The sequence below is a fragment of the Microcaecilia unicolor genome, chromosome 2 (genome assembly GCF_901765095.1).
Source record: "Microcaecilia unicolor chromosome 2, aMicUni1.1, whole genome shotgun sequence".
NCBI lineage: Eukaryota > Metazoa > Chordata > Amphibia > Gymnophiona > Siphonopidae > Microcaecilia > Microcaecilia unicolor.
This window is the reverse complement of record NC_044032.1, coordinates 290,388,472-290,410,409: the sequence shown is the minus strand read 5'-3', so window position 1 is coordinate 290,410,409 and position 21,938 is coordinate 290,388,472.

Genomic DNA, 21,938 nt, shown 5'->3' with positions numbered 1-21,938 from the left:
TGGTGTGCTTGGAGTAACCAAGGTCAACGTAGAACTCACGACCCCCTCAGGGTACGTGAGGCATGGAAAGTGGCTAAGCTGATTCTTCAGCTGCTGCATAGCAGATTCCTGCTCGGGACCCCAAGACCAGGGCACATCTTTCTTCAATAACTTGACCAAGGGTCTGGTGATCTCTGCATACTCCTCTATGAACTGTCTGGAGTAATTACTATTCCCAGAAAGGAACGAAGTTCTGTGAGATTGGTAGGTTGTTTCAGCTGTGTAAGGCCTGTACTCGCTTCTTCTGAGGTTGCGACCTCCGCAGAAATTACATACCCTAGGTAATTCAGCGATTTCCTGCACCATTGTCCTTTGGCTAGTGTTAGTTTAGCTCCAGCATCTGTCAACTGTCTGAAAACATGCTCGAGCTCTGCCACGTGATCTTGAAAGGTAGGGCTCTTGATCAGAATGTCATCCACGTAGACCACAGTTCCTCGAGCGGCAGCATCTGGAAGTGCCTTATGGAGGAAGATGTTGAACTCAGCAGGTGAATTGAGAAAACCAAAGGGAGTTCTGTTCCACGTATACTGTTTCTTCCCAAATGTGAAGGCCAGTTTATACTGATCATGTGGATGTACAGGTACGGTCCAAAACCCTGATGCCAAGTCTAAGCTTGTGAAATACTTAGCCCCTTTAATGGTAGCAAGACTCTGATCCAGCGGAGCCATCGGCCACCTGGATAACGGTACACGCTTATTCAGCTGACGGTAGTCCAGTGCAATTCTCCAGCTGTTGTTCTTCTTCAGGATGGGCCACAGAGGGGAGTTGAATGTGCTGTTGCATTGCCTAATGATGCCCCTGGCCTCCAAAGTGTTGAGAATCTATTGCACGGATTCTCCTACAATCTTAACTAGGTGACGCATGAGGTCTGCCACCTCCTCACGCACCAGCCACCCAACTATCTACATGCCTAATGATCAAATCACCAACTACAACAGCTGTGCTAACCCTGCCCTCTTGGGCAGAAGCTCCTGGAAACACATCATCAGTCTGAGAGGATATTGCATTCCCTGGTGGGCAAGTCATGCTACAGGATTACTTCTACTTCACCAGGGTGATGCTTTCCTTCTAGGAGACCTCCCTCCTCCAAGGCAGCATAGTGGCTGCCAGACTGGAAGTGGGACTTCTCTACAATGTCCCTGTAGGCCTCCTCTATGTACTACTACAAATCATTTCTATAGCGCTACCAGTCGTACGCAGCGCTTCACAATTGAACATGAAGAAAAGACAGTCCCTGCTCAAAAGAGCTTACAATCTAAATCAGGACAGACAGAAATAAGGGATAAGGTAGGACAGATAGTACACATAGGGAAAAGGGACTATTGAAGAGAGGAAGACAAGATAGGTTACGAGCAGGTGACAAGTTAGGAATTAAAAGCAGCATCAAACAGGTAGGCGTTTAGCCCGGATTTGAAGGTGGCCAGGGATGGAGCTTGACGTAATGGCTCAGGAAGTTTATTCCAGGCATAAGGTGTGGCGAGATAAAAGGAACAGAGTCTGGAGTTAGCGATGGAGGAGAAGGGTGCAATTAGGAGAGATTTGCCTAGTGAACAGAGTTCCTGGGAAGAAGTGTAGGGAGAGATGAGGGTGGAAAGGTAGTGAGGGGCAGCAGAGTGAATGCACTTATAGGTTAATAAGAGGAGCTTGAACTGAATATGGAAACGGATAGGGAGCCAGTGAAGTGACTTCAGAAGAGGGCTGATATGGGCATAGCGACTTTGGCGAAATATTAATTGTGCAGCAGAATTTTGAACACATTGAAGAGGAGAGAAAATGGCTGAGTGAAAGACCTGTGAAAAGCAAGTTGCAGTAGTCCAAGCGAGAGGTGATGAGAGTGTGGATGAGGGTTCTGGTAGTGTGCTCAGAAAGGAGAGGGCGAATTTTGGCGATATTATAGAGGAAGAAACGACAGGTTTTAGCAATATGTTGAATATGTGCAGAGAAGGAGAGGGAGAAGTCGAAGATGACCTCAAGGTTACGAGCAGATGAGACAGGAAGAATGAGCGTGCTGTTGACAGAAATGGAGAGCGGGGGAAGGGGAGAGGTTGGTTTAGGTGGGAAGATAAGGAGCTCAGTTTTGGACATATTGAGCTTCAGGTGGCGGTGAAGACATCCAGGCAGCAATGTCAGACAGGCAGGCAGATATCTTGGCCTGGATTTCTGCCGAGATTTCTGGTGTGGAGAGGCAGATCTGGGAGTCATCAGCGTAAAGGTGATATTGAAAAACCGTGGGCTGAGATTAGAGCACCAAGGGAGGAAGTATAGATGGAGAAAAGGGAGAGGTCCTACGACAGATCCTTGAGGTACACCCACTGAGAGCGGCATAGAGGAAGAGGAGGATCCACCAGAGTATACACTAAAAGTATGCTGAGAGAGATAAGAAGAAAACCAGGAAAGAGCAGAGTTCTGAAATCCAAGTGAGGACAGCTTGCCAAGGAGTAGGTTGTGATCACAGTGTCAAAAGCAGCAGAAAGATCGAGAAGGATGAGGATAGAGTAAGCCCTTTGGATTTAGCCAGTAATAGATCTTGGAGACTTTAGCAAGTGCTGTTTCAGTTGAATGAAGGGGGTGAAAGCCAGATTGGAGTGGATCAAGAATAGCTTGAGAAGAAAGAAAACCAAGGCAGCGCAGTGGACAGCAGGTACTAGTATCTTGGATAGGAAGGGAGGAGGGAGATGGGGGTGATAGTTGGAAGGACAGGTAGGGTCCAATGAAGGTTTTTTTTAAGGAGTGGTGTGACTACAGCATGTTTGAAGGCATCAGGAACAGTCGCAGTGGACAGTGAAAGATTGAGGATATGACAGATAAAAGGGATGACAGTAAGAGAGATAGTGATAAGTAGATGGGTGGGAATAGGATCAGAGGAACAGGTAGTTAGTTTCGAGGAGGAAAGAAGATGTGTAGTTTCCTTTTCAGTGATTTCAGAAAGGAAGAAAAGGAGGCAGCGGTAAAGGGTTGAGAGAGTGGACTAAGGAAGAGGGGGTGGAGGAGAGCTGGTTGTGAATTCAAGTTTAATCTTGTGAACCTTATCTTGTAGTAATCAGCAAAAGTCTGGGGAGAAAGTGAAGGGGGAGTTGGAGGACAAGGCACTTTGAGGAGAGAGTTTAGCGTGGCAAAGAGACATCGAGGGTTCAAACCAATAGAGTTAGTCAATTGGATATAATAATCCTGTTTGGCAAGTTGGCAAGCAGATTGGAAGGAGGTCAGCAAGAATTTGAAGTGTATGAAGTCAGCATGGGCATGAGATTTAAGCCAAAGGCGTTCAGCAGAGCGGGCACAAGAGCGTAGGTAGCAGATAGTAGGGGTCAGCCAAGGCTGGGTTTTGGTACGTTTTACAGACAGACACAGGAGGAGCGAGAGTGTCCAGAGTAGATGACAGAAAAGTATTATAGGAAGAGACAGCCTCATTGATGGACTTGGTTGATATAGCAATAGAGAAAAGATTAGAGATACTGGAGGACAGGGTAGAAAGGTTAATAGCCTGTAGATTCCTAAACGTGTTGGTTAGAATAGGACGGGACTGAGGAGGAGGGTGTCTAAGTGTGAAAGTTAAAAGATGATGGTCAGATAGGGGAAGAGTTGAGGCAAGGAAATTGGAGAGTGAGCAGTTGGAGAAGAATACAAGATCAAGACAGTGGCCATTCTGGTGAGTAGGGGCGGTGGTGCACAGTTGAAGATTGAAGGAGGATGTTAAGGCAAGAAATTGAGAAGTATAAGAGTTTGAGGGGTCATTAACATGAAAGTTAAAATCCTGAAGAATGAGGGAAGGAGATGAAGGTTCAAGAAAGGAGAGCCAGGCATCAAAGTCAGTAAGAAAGGAAGAGGGGGATTTAGCAGGGGGTCGATAAATGACTGCTACCCGGAGAGGTAGAGGAGCAAATAGACGGATCGAGTGGACTTTGAAGTAAGAAAAGCAGTGAGACCTGAGGTGGAAGAATGGGTTGAAATTTACAGGAGGGTGAGAGTAGTAGCCCGACACCGCCTCCACGGCCAACTGAGCGAGGAGTAAGGGAGAAGAGATAACCTCCACGACAGGGCCGCAACTGAAGCAGAGTCTTCAGGGTAAATCCAGGGTTCAGTTAGGGCAAGCAGATGAAGAGTATGAGAGATAAAGAGATCATGGATGTAGGAGAGTTTGTTGCAGACAGAGCAGGCGTTCCATAGAGCACAAGAGAAGGGCAGAGAAGAAGGGGGTGGAATAGAGATAATATTGGAGGTATCACGGTAAGGCCTGCACGAATAGAAATGAGGGCTGATGTGGGGGACCAGGATTGGGATTAATGTCACCAGCGGAGAGCAGGAGGAGTAGGAGAGTACGGAGGAGAGTAGGAGAAGTATGACGACAGCGACAAAGGCGAGATGTATTCAGGTAAAAAGGCGAGGGGTGGATGGAAGGAAGGAAGTGTTGAAGGTTGAGAGCTGTGAAGAAGGGGGTGGAAAAAAGAGATGGTGAGGAGAGGGACAGAGAGGTGATGATACAGAGGGAAGACAATGTGTTCCTACGGTGGGAAGTGGTTTCATAAGGAGAAACAGATTGGGAAGGGATAGTGTTGAAGAAGAGCAGGTGTACAGGAGCCATAAGAATAGCAGATTATGGTACAGAAATGCTTAGAATAAGCTGAAGGGGGTGGAGGTTCAGATAGGATCAGAGCGATTAGGAGGGGGATGGTATAGGCATTAGAGGTATTAGCCAATAATACAAGATACTACAATTCAGCGTAATGCATATGCAGTGGTAGAATAGCCAATAATAGTACACCGTTAGATAGCTAGACAGTCACAAACAGAGTTGAGGTAGCGAGGCTGGAACAAAGGAGTAGAGGTTGGAGGATTGGATTTTAAGCTGCAGGCTGGAGGCAGATGGAGCAGGCCGGAACAGAGGGTGCAGGCTGGAGGAGACGAAGCAGGTTGGAACGGATGAAACAAGCTGGAGCAGAGGGTGCAGGCTGGAAGGATAGTGCAGGCTGAATGGATGATGCAGGTGATGCAGTGAAGAACTGAGTTGTCTAGGTTCTGGTGCGTTGTCTGGGTCGCGGTCAGTAGATCAAGCGTGCGAGCCAAGGGATCTTACTGCAATCTCAGCTCTGGCCAGGACCGTTAGAGCTAGCTGTTTCTGTGACTCACTAGTCGGCGGTCATCTTTTTTCAATGCAATTGAACCTTCAGTAGTAAGGTTCCTCTGATGCTCGGCTGATGGACTGGAGACGGGATGCAGAGTACCTACCTATGTGCCTATGTCTCCCCTCAGCTCCTCCGCTATTCTAGCCTTAAGAGAACAGACTCATTCTTTGAGAGCTAGGACAATTTTAAAGTTGGGAGAGGGGCTGGTCAGGTAGAGGGGAGGGGCAGTGGGATCGGGCTGATGCTGACTAGGAGCACTTATTTTTTTTTTTAAATGTAACCCTTCCTGGTCACAGTGCATGAGTCAACTGTGGCTCGGGTACTGACAGGAAGGGTGACATTTCGCAATGAGCTTGTCAATTATTGCAACAATTTTAATGCGGCAGTAATTTGCATGCTCACTGCATATGGCATGCCGTGGTAAGTTAGGAGAGCTATTCTCAGTCTACCATGCTGCTTTCTGTATCAGCGCCTTATTACATATATACTTGTTGCCTACTGCTATGTAATTTTTTTTTAATTTAAAAAAAATATGTTATTTAATTTCCTTATATACCATATGCAAGTCCCAAAAGCTATCAAAGAAGTGTACACTTAAGTACAGTTGGTATTTTTCTGTCTGTGGAGGGCTCAATCTTTTTTTTTTTTTATTATTATTATTCAATTATTCAAATTATTACAAGAAACATCTTGTTTAGAAAGTATCTACTAATACATATATAAACCTTTCTCAGAAAAACATAATCAAGAAAAGTAAAATAATTCACTCTTCATAGGAAATGACACTCAAGTCCATAAATCAGGAATCCAAAATGTAGGAAAAATACTGGAAATGAAGCGCGCGGCTGGCTATCCCTGGCCGACCGAGGCTCCTCGGCGCTGCGGTATCATTCTGTTTAGGGGGGTATTCTGACTTAGAGGCGTTCAGTCATAATCCCACAGATGGTAGCTTCGCCCCATTGCTCCTCAGCCAAGCACACGCACCAATGTCTGAACCTGCGGTTCCTCTCGTACTGAGCAGGATTACTATCGCAACGACCAACAAGAAAAATATAACTGGATATCGCACTACATTAAGTGTGGTTGCCTAATTTCTTTATCACTTATCCAATTTTGCTGAGGCTATAAATGCAGACTCATGAGCAGGTTCCTTAAATACATATTTTTTCCCCCAAGCCTTATTATGCACTTGCAAGGGTATCTTAAAAAAAAGGTGCCCCCCAAGTGCAAAATTTCAGGCTTAAGGAGTAAGAATTGTTTCCTCCGCCGTCTAGTCTCCTTAGAGACATCTGGAAACAAAAGAATTTTAAACCCTAAAAAAGGCTTTTCTTTATTACGGAAAAATATGCGGAATAGCCAATTCTTATCCGGCAATAATGCCACAGTCGCCACTAAAGTGGCAGCTGAGGCAAGTTCAGAGTCAGTAGTTTCAAGCAAAAAGAGAAATGTCTATCGTTTTTCAAGTGTCCGATTCAGGTCTTTCCCAGGAATATAATAAACCAAGGTAAAAGGTGGAAGATTCTGTTCAGGAATGTCCAAGATCTCACGCATATAGCGTTTTAGCATTTCCAGAGGGGTTGAGGGCTCATAAATCTGAGTTCTACTTGGGCAATGGAGGGTTAGTGATTTGCCAGAATCACAAGGACTGCAGTGGGATCTGAACTGGGCTCACTGGTTGTCAGCCTGCTGTTCTAACCATTAGGCTATTTATGTAGTGTGCTGGCTTCTCGTGGTGACCACAGTGAGGGGAGAATAACTAAAGGCATCAGAACCAAAAGAAGAGGTGCTGTGAGAAGACTTCCAGAGAGGGAGAGATCTTCATTGGTAAGAATTTTCTGGGAAATTGTTTTTAAACTTGGGGAAAGTTAGACTCAGGGACTTATTTAAGTTAGTTTGGTCACTTAGTGAAGAGTAGTTTTTCTTAGAATAAAGTATGTTTCAGTTCCACAGGGTAGTATTTAAGGGGGCTATTTTACAGTTACTATAGTATCGGTATAAAGCACAGCTCATAGGCACAGGAAGCCTCAGTTTAGACTTTTGAAACTTTAGCCATTTCAAAGACATCTCTACCAATATAAACAGGAAGGACAGGTAGGCTCATAATTGTGAACATCTAGTTAAAATGATTAGCTAGAGAAAGGAACCTTACAGAGAAACTTTTACAAGAGCTTTTCTTTTAGGCAGTTGATCAACACTGCGTTCAGTTATCTGTCAATCAATCTACAGTGACTGATTAAAGAAAAAAAAAAAGTTAAAAGGGCTCTATTGGCACACTGATTGCAGTGTAAATCACCAAGAAAACACAAACAAATAGGACAGAGCTGAGTTCCCCTGCTGTGATGCGGCACGTGCCACCAGACAGGAAGCAGGAATGTCAGCAATGGTGGAACGTGGTGGATGGAGGCCTGTTTGCCGGAACGGTAGCAGGGGTGGATAGCCACAGGCCCCGGGGACACTTTTGAGGTGCACCGGGAGGGACAGGGTTTATTTATTTATTTTTGCTGCATTTATATCCCACATTTCCCCACCTATTTGCAGGCTCAATGTGGCTTACATTATACTGCAATGACATCACTATTAACAGAGTAAGAGGTTCAACATATTGTTACAATTAATGTTGGCAGAAGGAGGGCAGATGCTGGGGCGCCACAGAGGAGCGAGGGGAGAAGGCAGTGCAGTGTCGTCGCTGGGTGGGCCTGTGCCCACCTTGCCTGTAGCTACGTCACTGGACTGGGAGTGATTTCCATATCTGGACAATTGGCTGGTAAAGATTACATCAAAGAAAGCTCCTCAAGAATCAATGCAGAGTACTATTCAGGTGTTGGAGCTACTAAGGTTTGTAATCAACTACCCAAAGTCCCACCTGCTTCCATTACAGTTGGTGTACATTGGAGCCCTACTAGGCTCAAGCTTGCCTTCCTCAATTGAGATCAGATGCACTCATTTGCTTTGCTTGTCAGGTTCACAGCAGCCAGCAAATCTTAGCTCGGCAGATGTTGAACTTATTGGGCCACATGGCCTCCACTGTGCCTGTCATGCCTGTGGCACACCTCCATTTGCGAGGTGCCAGTGCACTCTGGCTTCCCAGTGGTGTCAGGTCATGGGGAACCTAAAGGGTTCTCAATTCAGAAATATATCAATTGGGTAGTAAACACAAAACCAATAGAAAAGCTATGTATAATGTTACTTAGAGCTAACTACTAGTGACCCCTGTATGAACAACTTGAAATCTAAAGGTGGACAAAGCCGTGGGACCGGACGGGATCCACCCCAGAATATTGAAGGAGCTCAGAGGAGGTTCTGGCGGGTCCTCTTAAAGATTTGTTTAATAAATGCTTGGAGATGGGAGAGGTTCCGTGGGATTGGAGAACGGCGGATGTGGTCCCTCTTCACAAAGTGGTGATAGGGAAGAAGCTGGAAACTACAGGCCGGTAAGCCTCACTTCGGTTATTGGAAAAGTAATGGAAGCGATGCTGAAGGAAAGGATAGTAAATTTCCTAGAAGCCAATAAGTTGCAAGATCCGAGACAACATAGTTTTACCAAAGGTAAATCATGCCAAACGAATCTCATTGAATTCTTTGACTGAGTGACCGGAGAATTTAATCATGGACGTGCTATAGACGTAATCTACTTAGATTTCAGCAAACCTTTTGACACGGTTCCCCACAGGAGGCTCTTGAATAAACTTGACAGCTGAAGATAGGACCCCACGTGGTGAACTGGATTAGGAACTGGTTGACGGACAGACGCCAGAGGGTGGTGGTTATGGAATTCGCTTGGATGAGGGAAAGGTGAATATTGGAGTGCCTCAGGGATCGGTGCCGATTCTGTTCAATATATTTATGAGTGACATTGCAAAGGTGAAGTTTGCCTTTTTGCGGATGATACTAAGATTTGTAACAGAGGGAGGGAGTGGAAAACATGAAAAAGGATCTGCAGAAGCTAGAAGAATGGTCTAAGGTTTGGCAATTAAAATTCAATGCGAAGAAATGCAAAGTGATGCACTAGGGAGTAGAAATCCAAGGGAGACGTATGTGTTAGGCGGTGAAAGTCTGATATGTATGGACAGGGAGAGGGATCTTGGGTGATAGTATCTGAGGATCTGAAGGCAATGAAACAGTGTGACAAGGCGGTGGCGTAGCTAGAAGGTTGTTAGGCTGTATAGAGAGAGGTGTGACCAGCAGAAGAGGTGAGAGAGGGTGGCCTAGTGGTTAGGGTGGTGGACTCTGGTCCTGGGAAACTGAGTTTGATTCCCACTTCAGGTACAGGCAGCTCCTTGTGACTTTGGGCAAGTCACTTAACCCTCCATTGCCCCAGGTACAAAATAAGTACCTGTATATAATATGTAAGCCGCATTGAGCCTGCCATGAATGGGAAAGCACGGGGGTTACAAATGTAACTAAAATAAATAAAATGAGGGTTTTAATGCCCCTGTATAAGTCGTTAGTGAGGCCCCATCTGGAGTATTGTGTTCAGTTTTGGAGGCTGTATCTTGATAAGAATGTAAAAGAATTGAAGCGGAGCAAAGAAAGCTACAAGAATGGTATGGGATTTGTGTTAGAAACGTAATGAGGAGAGACTTGCTGACCTGAACAGGTATACCCTGGAGGAAAGGAGAAACAGGGGTGATATGATACAGACGTTCAAATATTTGAAAGGTATTAATCTGCAAACGAACCTTTTCCGGAGAAAGGAAGGCGGTAGAATGTCACGTCTGTGGCCGGGACCACCCTCAGACTTACCTTATTCCTGGGCGTCAGCTTCCTAGCTGGCTCCTGTTTCTTCTGTCTGTCCTTTCTGAGCTAGCTCTGGCTCTCTCTGTGCTGGCTGCATCCAGCAGCATGACACTAATTGCCTCACTATACTGCACCTGTGGGTGTTGCCTGGGTTAGCTCTCTCTCTCTCTCTGTGTGCTGGCTGCTTCCAGCATGAATCTAATTGCTTCACTACACTACACCTGGGTGTGGGAAAGCCTCTCTGTGGTTTCACTGTGCTTTCTGCCTCCGTAGTGCTTAGAGATTGCTGCAGCTGTGCCTTTGGTGTTGAAGGGCTTTATTAAGCACTTAGAGACTGCAGCCTTTGCATTGCCAATGCCCTCCGCAGTGCCTTAGGTCCCGAGGTTAGTGTGCTGTTTGCAGTTAGCTTTCCTTGTCTTTCTTGTGGCTTCCAGCCCTTCTGCTTTGCGAGTTACTATCATCTGTGGGCCTTGCCTTCTGGCTCAGGGTATTATTGCTCTGTGGGCTTTCAGTCCTTCTGTGTTTATTGCTCTGTGGGCTTCCAGCCGTTCTGTGTCTGTTGCTCTGTGGGCTTCCATCCCTTCTGTGTCTATTGCTCTGTGGGCTTCCAGCCCTTCTGTGCTCCTTGCTCTGTGGGCCTCCAGTCTATCTGTGTATATCCCTTGCTCTGTAGGCTTCCAGGCCTTCTGGGTGTATTACTGCATCCTGGGGGTTCTCAGCCTTTCTGTGGGCTTCTAGCCTTTCTGGGTGTATCTCTCTGACCTGTAGGCTTTTAGCCTTTCTGTGTATATTATTCTCTGTGGGCTTCTAGCCTGTTATCCCTGTGCAGTGGCTCTGCTCCCCGTCTGAGGTTGGTTAGCAGCTGATGCTTCAGCCATTTCTCTCCTTTCTATCTGTTAGCTACTGTAGCTCCAGTCTAACCCTTCCTCTGGCAAGCGTAGCTGTCATTCCCATTCCCTTGAGCTTAGCTTGTATGTAGCTCCTGTGTCCTCTTCCCTGCCTGTCTGCCTTGCTTTAGCCTAGGTACCTGGGAGCACAGCTGGATCCTGACTCCGGTTGTTCCTGTTGCTGGTTCCAGTTCTGGTTTTCCTGTAAGCCTACCGGCTGCTCGAACTGAGGGCTCAACCCTCGGGGGAAAGGCAGCTAAGCGTAGGTGAAGCTTACTCCAGTGTATTCCGGTCCCGGTGCGTTCCAGTCCCGAGTGTTCCAGTGCAGGACTCCAGTCCGGGGTTCCAGTCCAGCCTTGTCTCTTCGCTGCTCCGAAGGTGATCTTGCCTGCCACTGCCGCTCCTCGGCCGTGGTCCAAGGACTCACGTACCCAGGGTTCCCGGGGAAAGAAGCCTGACAGAATGCCAAGGTCCTCGAGAACACGACAATAGAACTAGAGGACATGAAATGAGATTGAAGGGGGAGCAGACTCAAGAAAAATGTCAGGAAGTATTTTTTCACAGAGAGAGTGGTGGATACTTGGAATGCCCTCCCGCGGGAGGTGGTGGAGATGAAAATGGTAACGGAATTCAAAATGCGTTGGGATAAACATAAAGGAATCCTGTCAGACGGAATGGATCCTCAGAAGCTTAGCGGAGATTGGGTGGCAGATCCCTGTGTGGGGAGGCGGGGGCTAGTGCTGGGCAGACTTCTACGGTCTGTGCCCTGAAGATGGCAGATACAAATCAGATCAGGTATACACATAAAGTAACACAGACTGGATGGACCGTGAAGGTCTTTCTCTGTCGTCATCTACTATGTTACTATTATATATATATATATATATATATAAAACAGCATTTAAAAATGAAACCTCAAAGCTCAGGGTGCAAGTATATATTACATTTACCATCCTTAGTCCCGATAGCCCAGGTTTTCAACCTGAAAACAAGGAACAGAGGGAAAAAACACTCCCTGGCTTTAACATTGTACTTCAAGGAGGAAAATCTATTGTTTCCAAAAAAACAGGCTCAAACACAATTACAAAAGGTGCAGAGAACATACAGCCAGCCAGAATCTAAAAAGGTTCCACCAAAAAACTCAAACTGTGTACAGCAAATCAGAAAATGTCTCAGTTCAGTGTTGTAGCAGAGTATGCCATATTTTCAGAAGCAGTCCAGCAAACCACAATGGTGACAGTTTTCCAAGGGCCCCTCCCTCTTGGCATAAACTTCAAATTCAGAAAAATGCTTTGATGTTGAGAGCAGAGAATTTGCATCCTTTTAACCGGCTTGAGGATGTCTCCAAGGTCCTGATGGCTGCCAGGAAAGTCTCCACTAAGAGGTGTTATACTTTCAAATGAAGGAGGTTTGCCATCTAGTGTGAGGGCAAGGCCGTAGATCCTTTCACTTGCCCTGCACAAAAACTGCTTGAGTACCTTCTACACCTGAGTCTGGGTTGAAAATCAATTTTGTAAAGGTTCCCTTCAGTGCAGTTAGTGCTTACCGTTCCCATGTGGAAAGTATGCCCATCTCTGTACAGCCCTAGATATTCGACTCACGAGAGGTTTGCTTCTAACAACCCCCTCCCCTCCTCTTCACCCCAATCAAACCTCCCACTGTGTCATGGGACCTCAACATTGTGTTCACCCAGCTGATGAAAACCATTTGAGCTGCTTGATGCTTGCCACCTTAAGTTTTTAACCTGGAAGCTTTATTTCTGGTGGCAGTCACTTTAGCGTAGGGTCAGTGGGTTGTCAGGCCCTAGTAGCTGATCCACCTTACACCAAAGTTCTATCATAACAGAGTGGTTCTCTACACATCTGAGTTCCTTCCAAGTTGGATTTCCACTTAAATCAGTCTATTGTTCTACCAACATTTTCCCAAAACCTCATGCCTGTCCTGGTGAAAGCGCACAGCACATCTTGGACTGCAAGTGAGCCTCCGCCTTCTATCTGTAGTGGACTAAAGCCCATCGACAGTCCACTCAGCTTTTTGTTTCTTTTGACACACAGAATGGGCAGCCATTGATAAATACACTTTATCCAATTGGCTAGCAGATTGCATCTCTTTACTTATGACCAGGCTGGGCTAATTCTGGAGGGTCATGTCACGGCTTCTCAATATCAGAGCCATGGCTGCATCGGTGACCACTTGAGATTGCCTAGAGCAAGATTCCTGACAAGATAGTGGGTTTGTTCAGACAGTCTGCATAATTTGTTTGGTATCTAGAATCCAACTCCACCCATTTGTTTTCCATTACAGGCTGCACACTCTCAAAAATATATAAGTTTTAGGTTTAATTGGTTCCTGGATGGCCTTGCCGTTGCAAGTTCCTATTGTCATTTTGGTGGTTTTTGGTGATCCTGGTAGCTAGAGATTCCCATAGTGAGAATTCATTTCCTGCTTGTCCTTACAGAAAGCAAAGCTACTCGCTGTGTAGCAAGTGTTCTCTAGAACAGCAGGGCACGTATTCTCACATCCCCTCCCACCTTCCTTAAAAGTTGTATTCCATCAGGTTTTGTTTTGTTTGTTTTTATGTGCTGCATGGGCGTAGTTTGGTGGGGGGGATGGGGGTATTGCTCTCCCTCCAAATGACAGTCTTACCCAGTGCTTTTTTTGTGCCGGTACTGGCGGGCAGCGGTAGTAAAGAGCAGCAAGCAGACGGCTCGACTCCGTCCTTCGCTTCCCTGCCCTCTCTGCGTCCCACCTTCCTCTGATGGTCATTTCTTTCGGGTGGGCAGGACGCTGAGAGGGCAGGGAAGCGAAAGACGGAGTCGAGCCTGCCTGCTTGCTGCTTTTACTACCGCTGCCCGCCAGTTCGCCGCTGCAACTTCCGTACTAGAGTGGAGTGGAGTGGAAGTGAGCCAGCCCTATCTAGTTCACTGTAAGGAAGGAAAGCACATTTGGTAAATCTGTTTCCACTCCCCCGCGCAGGCCGTTGCTGTTTACGCAAAACACAGCAAGCAAACCTGTAAGCTGCTGCATCACGTTGTCGTTCTTCTATTGTTGGTCCATCTTTAACAAGTTTAACACTGTTTTTGTTGGGTAGGCCAGTAGGAGCGAGAAAGAGAGAGATGGGAGATGCTGCGAAGGGGGAGACGCTGGATAGAATGGGGAAGGGGATGGAAAGAAACAGGATGGGCAGGGGATGAGAGAAGAATTGCTGGACAACAGGGATTGATGGAGGGGACAGGGGAGAGAGGAATTTGCTGGAGATGGATGGAGGAGAAGGCAAGGGAGAATGGAGAGTGCTGGACATGGATGGATGGAGAGGAGGGCAGGGGAGAGATAGAAACGCTGGACATGGAGCGGAGGTGCAGGTGAAGGAGAATTGCTGGACATAAATGGATGGAGGGGAAAGGAGAGAGAGGAAATTTGCTGGATATGGATGGAGGGAGGAGAGGGCAGGGGAGAAGGGAGAGGGGCTGGACATGGGTGGAGGGAGGGGAGAGAGGACAATTGCTGAACATGGATGGATGAATGGAGGGGACAGAGGACATTTGCTGGACATGGGTGGATGGAGGAGAGGGCAGGGGAGAATGGAGAGTTGCTGGATGGAGGGGGAGAGAAGTCAGAAAGGAGATGAACATAGATGGAGGGGAGGGAAGAGAGGAGAAATGCTGGACATGGGTGGAGTGGAGGGCAGGGAAGAGAGGAGAAATGTTGGACAAGGATGGAGGGAAGGAAAGACAAAGGAAGGAGATGCACATGGATGGAGGGAAGGAGAGAGGAGAAATGCTGACATGGATGGAGGGAAGAGAAGACAGGAAGTAGATGCACATGTATGGAGGGGAGTGAGAAGACATGCTGGATATGGATGGAAGGAAAACCTGCTGAGTTTTAAGGGCTGGTTTGGGACACGTGAGGGCAGATACTGAAAACTGGAGGAAGGATAGGGACAGGGCTACAGATGGTAGACAGGATGCATAAGGACACAGGAGGATGGTGGACATGGTGAGGAGAAAAAATATCAAATGGAAAGAAGGACACTGCATAAACAGAAGACACTGGGGACCAAAGTGAATAGAAAACTAAATGATCAGACAACAAAGGTAGAAAAAGTATTTTATCAGATTTATTAATTGGCATTGTGTCAGCTTTTTGAAATGTGCACCTGTGATGTTTGCATGTAAGTTTCAGTTTTTCTGGTATTGCTACATGCTGAGTCTGACTCTTGAATTAACTTTCCAGTTCAGTATTTTGCCTTCATATTTTTGATTTCTAGTTCCTTGTGTCATGCATAAGAATTCTGCCTTTTCATGCATAAGGTTGTAGCTCATCCTGTCCTTGGAATTAGTGCTGTTATGGTTTAGGAAGGTTATGTGTGTGTGTTTGCACAAGTTTGTGTATAGCGTTTTGAAGTGGAGAGATGTGTGTTGGCCTTACTGAGGTGGCACCAAAACATCAGAAAGGGTTGTAGAGCCTAAATCATGACACACTACCTCTTGAAGGATCTACATATAGAGCCTATGCATTTCTAAGGTCAACACTGGCATGGTATGGGGAAGGGGGTGGGGAAATACTACTGGAGAGGAAGAGGGAGTGCTGGGTAAGGAGGAAAGAAGTAAGGAAGGGAGGGAGGGAGGGAGAAAGAGCTGGCTTGATATCTCATACATTTTCATTATGGTTATTCCCCCAAAAAGCCAGCTCTTTTTCCCTTCCTTTCTTCCTCCATATTAGCATATTCATTAGCATATCTATATAAATAAATCCCACCTTGAACGTTCTGAAGCTCACTCCGTGGCAGTGAAGTACTGAACTCCTGTACTCTTTGTAGGCTAGGCTATCAGGACCACTCACCCTCACTCATAGATCTGCCCTCAGCCAAGCCCCATCTGTACACAAAACGCAACCTCAACGTTCTGAAGCCAACGTTCAGAAGCCATCAGCACACTCCCTGAAGGGTTCGTTAGCTCATGGTGGTGAAGCCATCCAACTCACCATGTCTCTGTGCACCACCCTCGCATCAAACGTGATGATGTCGAGGGCGGAACACAGACGGTCATCCACACACCCGCCCCCACCCACCCACACACACGTCACTCCCCTTCCTCCATCCCTCCCACTTCAAGGCCTGTCACGCCCCTACCAACGAGTTACACTCCCCCCCTCCCTCCGTTTGCAGCACACCCCCTCCGCGTTACTGCCCCTGGACCCATCTGCCGGACCCTCTGCACACCAACCTTTCCTCTGAGAACCTACCCCGAAGCCTGCGCCTACCTCTGCTAACGGAGATGAACTTCTCTTCTCGCCTGCGGGGCGTGGCTTGATGGAGTATCTGTCGAAGTCTCTGTGCGTGCATCTGACATCAGACACATGCACAGAACTTCAACAGATGCTCAATCAACAGGAATGCTCCGCAGCCCAGAAGAGAAGTTCGCCTCCGTCAGCAGAGGTATGCAGAGGCTTTGGGGCAGGTTTTGCAGAGGAAAGGGTGGTTCCACAGGGTCGCGCCATGGGGGGGGGGGCAGGCAGTAATGCGAAGGTGGGGGGTTCTAATTGGAGGGGGGGAGTCTGCAACTCGGTGGGAGGGGCGTGAAGGGGGCCTTGAACTGCGAGGGAGGGGGTCTGCAACTCGGGAGGGAGGGACGGAGGGACGGTATAGAACTCGCCAGGGAGGGAAGATGGTGGGAATTTACCTTACTAGCACCCGTTTCATTGGTTTTTCGAAACGGGGACCTTTCTTACTAGTATATAGCGAATGCTACATACATGTAGAAGGTATTCTCCGAGGACAGCAGGCTGATTGTTCTCACTGATGGGTGACGTCCACGGCAGCCCCTCAATCGGAACACTTTACTAGCAAAGGCCTTTGCTAGTCCTCGCGCGCCGATGCGCATGCGCGGCCGTCTTCCCGCCCGAACCGGCTCGTGTTCGTCAGTCCCCATATGTAGCAAGACAAAGGCAAGGGAAGACACAACTCCAAAGGGGAGGCGGGCGGGTTGTGAGAACAATCAGCCTGCTGTCCTCGGAGAATACCTTCTACAGGTATGTAGCATTCCCTTTCTCCGAGGACAAGCAGGCTGCTTGTTCTCACTGATGGGGTATCCCTAGCCCCAGGCTCACTCAAAACAACAAACATGGTCAATTGGGCCTCGCAACGGCGAGGACATAACTGAGATTGACCCTAACAATTTTTCCAACTAACTGAGAGTGTAGCCTGGAACAGAATAAAACATGGGCCTAGGGGGGGGTGGAGTTGGATCCTAATCCCGAACAGATTCTGAAGCACTGACTGCCCGCTGTCGCGTCGGGTATCCTGCTGCAGGCAGTAATGAGATGTGAATGTGTGGACAGATGACCACGTCGCAGCTTTGCAAATCTCTTCAATAGTGGCTGACTTCAAGTGGGCCACCGACGCTGCCATGGCTCTAACATTATGAGCCGTGACATGACCCTCAAGAGCCAGCCCAGCCTGGGCGTAAGTGAAGGAAATGCAATCTGCTAGCCAATTGGAAATGGTGCGTTTCCCCCACAGCCACTCCCCTCCTGTTGGGATCAAAAGAAACAAACAATTGGGCGGACTGTCTGTTGGGCTGTGTCGCTCCAGATAGAAGGCCAATGCTCTTTGCCAGTCCAATGTGTGCAGCTGACGTTCAGCAGTGGCAGGAATGAGGACGGGGAAGAATGTTGGCAAGACAAGTGACTGGTTCAGATGGAACTCCGACACAACCTTTGGCAAGAACTTAGGGTGAGTGCGGAGGACTACTCTGTTATGATGAAATTTGGTGTAAGGGGCCTGGGCTACCAGGGCCTGAAAGCTCACTGACTCTACGAGCTGAAGTAACTGCCACCAAGAAAATGACCTTCCAGGTCAAGTACTTCAGATGGCAGGAGTTCAGTGGCTCAAAGGAGGTTTCATCAGCTGGGTGAGAACGACATTGAGATCCCATGACACTGTAGGAGTTTTGACGGGGGGCTTTGACAAAAGCAAACCTCTCATGAAGCGAACAACTAAAGGCTGTCCCGAGATCGGCTACCTTCCACACGGTAATGGTATGCACTGATTGCGCTAAGGTGAACCCTTACAGAGTTGTCTTGAGACTAGACTCAGACAAGTGCAGAAGGTATTCAAGCAGGGTCTGTGTTAGGACAAGAGCGAGGATCTAGGGCCTTGCTGTCACACCAGACGGCAAACCTCCTCCATAGAAAGAAGTAACTCCTCTTAGTGGAATCTTTCCTGGAAGCAAGCAAGATGCGGGAGACACCCTCTGACAGACCCAAAGAGGCAAAGTCTATGCTCTCAACATCCAGGCCGTGAGAGCCAGAGACTGGAGGTTGGGATGCAGAAGCGCCCCTTCGTCCTGTGTGATGAGTGTCGGAAAACACTCCAATCTCCACGGTTCTTTGGAGGACAACTCCAGAAGAAGAGGGAACCAGATCTGACGCGGCCAAAAGGGAGCAATCAGAATCATGGTGCCTCGGTCTTGCTTGAGTTTCAACAAAGTCTTCCCCACCAGAGGTATGGGAGGATAAGCATACAGCAGACCTTCCTCCCAGTCTAGGAGGAAGGCATCCGATGCCAGTCTGCCGTGGGCCTGAAGCCTGTACAGAACTGAGGGACTTTGTGGTTGGCTCAAGATGCAAAGAGATCTACCAAGGGGATGCCCCACACCTGGAAGATCTGGCGCACCACTCGGGAGTTGAGCGAACACTCGTGAGGTTGCATAATCCTGCTCAACCTGTCGGCCAGACTGTTGTTTACGCCTGCCAGATATGTGGCTTGGAGCACCATGCCGTGACGGCGAGCCCAGAGCCACATGCTGACGGCTTCCTGACACGGGGCGAGATCCGGTGCCCCCCTGCTTGTTGATGTAATACATGGCAACCTGGTTGTCTGTCTGAATTTGGATAATTTGGTGGGACAGCCGATCTCTGAAAGCCTTCAGAGCGTTCCAGATCGCTCGTAACTCCAGGAGATTGATTCTGTAGATCGCGTTCCTGGAGGGACCAGCTTCCCTGGGTGTGAAGACCCATCGACATGAGCCCCCACCCCAGGAGAGACGCATCCGTAGTCAGCACTTTTTGTGGCTGAGGAATTTGGATAAGGGCGTCCCCAGAGTCAAATTGGACCAAATCGTCCCCAATACAGGGATTTGAGAAAACTCGTGGACAGGTGGATCACGTCCTCTAGATCCCCAGCAGCCTGAAACCACTGGGAAGCTAGGGTCCCATTGAGCAGATCGCATGTGAAGGCGGGCCATGGGAGTCACATGAACTGTGGAGGGCATATGGCCCAGAAGTCTCAACATCTGCCGAGCTGTGATCTGCTGAGACGCTCTGGTCTGGGAAGCCAGGGACAGGAGGTTGCTGGCCCTCGCTTCTGGAAGGAAGGCCTGAGCCGTCTGAGTATTCAGCAGAGCTCCCTATGAATTCCAGAGATTGGGCAGGTTGGAGATGGGACTTTGGTAGTTTATCACAAAACCCCAGCAGCTCCAGGAGGCAAATAGTGCATTGCATGGACCGGAGAGCTCCCGCCCTCCGAGGTGTTCTTGACCAGCAATCGTCGAGAATGGGAAACACGTGCACTCCCAACTTGCGTAGATACACCACTACCACCACTAGGCACTTTGTAAACACCCGTGGGGCAGAGGTGAGCCAAAGGGCAGCACACAATACTGAAAGTGCCGTGCGCCCAGGCGGAATCTGAGATACCGTCTGTGAGCTGGCAGTATCGGGATGTGAGTGAATGTGTCCTTTAAATCCAGGGAACATAGCCAATCGTTTTTTTCTGAATCAGGATGGGACGCATCCCCCCTGTTTTTCTTTTCACAAGGAAGTACCTGGAATAGAATCCCTGCCCTTCCCTGCCCGGTTGGTACGGGCTCGACCGCATTGGCGCTGAGAAGGGCAGAGAGTTCCTCTGCAAGTACCGCTTGTGTAGGGAGCTGAAGGATTGAGCTCCCGGAGGACAATTTGGTGGAAGGGAGGCCAAATTTAGGGCGTATCCGCACCGCACTATTTGGAGAACCCACTCGGTCGGAGGTTATGAGAGGCCACCTTTGGTTGAAAAAATTTTAACCTCCCCCCGACCGGTAGATCGTCGGTACGGACACTTTGAGGCGGCTATGTTCCCATGGATACAGTCAAAAGCACGTCCACGGCTTTTGCTGTGGAGGCGCAGGGGGCTGCTTAGGCGCACGCTGTTGACGAGGAACGAGCGCGCTGGGACTGTCCCTGTGCCTGACGAGGCCTTCGGGCCGGCGGGGTGTACATACGCTTGTTAAAGGCGTAGGGCACAGCCTGCGGGCCCGGGGAAAAACGTCACCTGCAGAGGTGGATGCTGAAAGGCGCCCGGTGGGAGAGCTTTGTCGAGGGCGGTTTCCCGCTGATGCAGTTGGTCCACCAGCTGCTCGACCTTCTCACCAAAAATATTATCCCCCCGGCAAGGGACGTCGGCCAGTCTCTGCTGGGTGCGGTTGTCCAGGTCAGAGGCAACGCAGCCATGAGAGCCTGCGCATCACTATACCTTGGGCCGCCAGCACGAGATGCCACGTCACAGGTGTCATAGATACCCCTGGACAGGAACTTTCTGCACGCCTTCAGCTGCCTGACCACCCCTGAAAGGGCCTGGGACTGCTCCGGAGGGAGCTTGTCGACCAGGGTCCGCCAGTTGCTTCACATTATTCCGCATGTGGATGCTCGTGTAGAGATGGTAAGACTGGAGCGGGTCACGAGCATGGAAGATTGGTAGGCCTTCCTCCCAAACGAGTCCAGAGTGCGAGACTCTCGCCCCGGGGGCGCCGAGGCGGTATCCCTCGAACTCCGTGCCCTCTTGAGAGCAGAGTCCATGACCGCCGAGTCATGAGGCAATTGGGGCCGCATTAACTCTGGGTCCGAGTGGATTCTGTATTGGGACTCTGCTTTCTTGGGGATGGTGGGATCAGATAATGGTCTCAGCCAGTTCCGAAGCAGTGTCTCTTTGAGGACATTGTGCAACGGCACCGTGGAGGACTCTCTAGGTGGTGATGGATAGTCGAGGACCTCGAGCATCTCAGCCCTTGGCTCATCCACAGAGACCACAGGAAAGGGAATGCAAATAGACATGTCCCTGACGAAGGAGGCAAAAGAGAGGCTCTCAGGTGGGGAGAGTTTCCTCTCTGGTGAAGGAGTGGGGTCGGAGGGAAGGCCCACAGACTCTGAGGAGAAATATCTGGGGTCCTCCTCCTCCCCCCCACGAGGCCTCTTCCTCGGTGTCAGACATGAGCTCATGCAGCTCCGTCCTCAACCGGGCCCGGCTCGACGTCAAGGCACCGAGGCCTCGGTGTCGTCGTCGAACGGTGGACTCCCGCGCCGGCGGGGATGAAGCTCCCTCCATCAACGTCGACTCCACCTGCGTGGCGGTCGAGACCGGCGCCGCAAGCGGCGTCGAAGGCCTCGGCACCGGGCTAGAGCACGCCGGCGCCACCATCAACGGCGCCAAGGGCGCAAGCACCCCCGGCACAGTCTGGCGCATCAGCCCTTCCAGGATCCCCGGAAGGATGGCTCGGAGGCACTCGTCCAGGCCTGCTGTCGGGAAAGGCGAGGGGGCCGGTAGAGGTGTCGGTGCCGGAAGCTGTTCGGGTCCAGGAGACTGCACCGAAGTGCTGGCACCCTGCCGCGGCGGTACCTCTACTACAGAGGGGGACCTCTCCTCTCGACGCTGCCGCTTCCTCGGCGTCGACTCCTCCCTGGCGCCGGGAGACGGATGCGTCGTGGGCGACCGATGACGGTGCTTCTTCGCCTTTTTGCGGTGCCCGTCATCGGCGCTCGGTGGGACAGATGAGGAGGAAGTCGATCCCCCTCGGCCTCGAGGGATCGGGTCCGACAGGATTCGGTCCCGAGGGCCCTGGGTAGAGGGAGTGACCGGGGCCGATTGCCCACGCGGCCTCTCACCCCTGCCTTCACCGGAGGACCGGTGGGCCGACGGGACCTGTGCTCCTGGGGTCGATGCCGTCGGTGCCGATCTCGTGGACATCGATACCGGTACCAAAGAACCGGCCGTCGATACCGATGCCATCGAAGTCGAGGGGCCGGCGCAAGTTCCAAAAAGACGGTCCCGAAGAACTTGCCTCGCTACCTGTGTCCGTTTCTGGAGACCGAGACACAAAGTACACGACTTGGTATCGTGCTC